Source organism: Cavia porcellus, unplaced genomic scaffold, assembly GCF_034190915.1.
Source record: "Cavia porcellus strain 051 isolate PalLab524CR breed Dunkin Hartley unplaced genomic scaffold, mCavPor4.1 scaffold_9, whole genome shotgun sequence".
Classification (NCBI taxonomy): Eukaryota; Metazoa; Chordata; class Mammalia; order Rodentia; family Caviidae; genus Cavia; species Cavia porcellus.
Window position 1 is genome coordinate 57,749,557 of NW_026947492.1, and position 780 is coordinate 57,750,336.

General features: G+C 29.4%; 1 non-coding gene across 1 annotated transcript; it reads right to left on the bottom strand.

Moving 5' to 3' along the window:
* Positions 1 to 274: 274 nt before the first annotated feature.
* LOC134477754 (U6 spliceosomal RNA) lies at positions 275 to 378 on the bottom strand. Its single transcript, XR_010049949.1, has one exon. It is a non-coding gene; the product is annotated as a U6 spliceosomal RNA (small nuclear RNA).
* Between the last annotated feature and the right edge of the window lie 402 nt (positions 379 to 780).

Genomic DNA, 780 nt, shown 5'->3' on the forward strand with positions numbered 1-780 from the left:
AACAGGAAATTAGCACTAATGTATTTTATATTGTTATCTTGGAAATACTTGTTAAGGTTATAAGATTTAGGAATAAAAAATGATCAAATAATCAAATACTGAAAGCAGGTTATTTAAAGAAAAAAGCAAAACAGAAAAAAGGGTATAAATAATACAGAATCTTAAAAAACTAATGCTAAGAAATCACTAGTTAATAAATTACGTATTGTCATCTTAGAAATAATTGTTCAAGTTACAAAATTAAAGCATTCAAAGTGCACAAACAATGAGTTCAAAAAATATGGAATGCTTCCCGAATCTGGGTGTCATCCTTGCACAGAGGCCATGCTAATCTTTGTATTGTTACAGTTTTAGTACATGTGCCGCCAAAGTGAGCACCACATTATTCTTTTTGAGGAACAGAGACTAGTACTGTAGTTATCTATCTTGTGTATATAGACATACTCACATATATGTATACCTATATACAAACAATCTTTTCTTTTCCTCCTTTTCTCCTTTTCTGTGTCCCAGTGTTCTTTCCTTTTGAGCATTTTCTCTCCCTTTCATTATTACATTATCTGTTATATATTTTGAATCTTATTACACTTTCAGTTTTTATTTTACGCTAGGGAGAGAAAATGATATTTACAAATGTAAGTTTGATTTATTTTGCTTATAAGTGTGGTCTCAAGTTGCATCCATTTTACTTATAAAAGTCTCAAGTTTAACCTTTTTTTTGTAGCTTAGTAAAACTCTGTTGTACAAAAATACCACAACTTCTTTTATACATTCCATGGT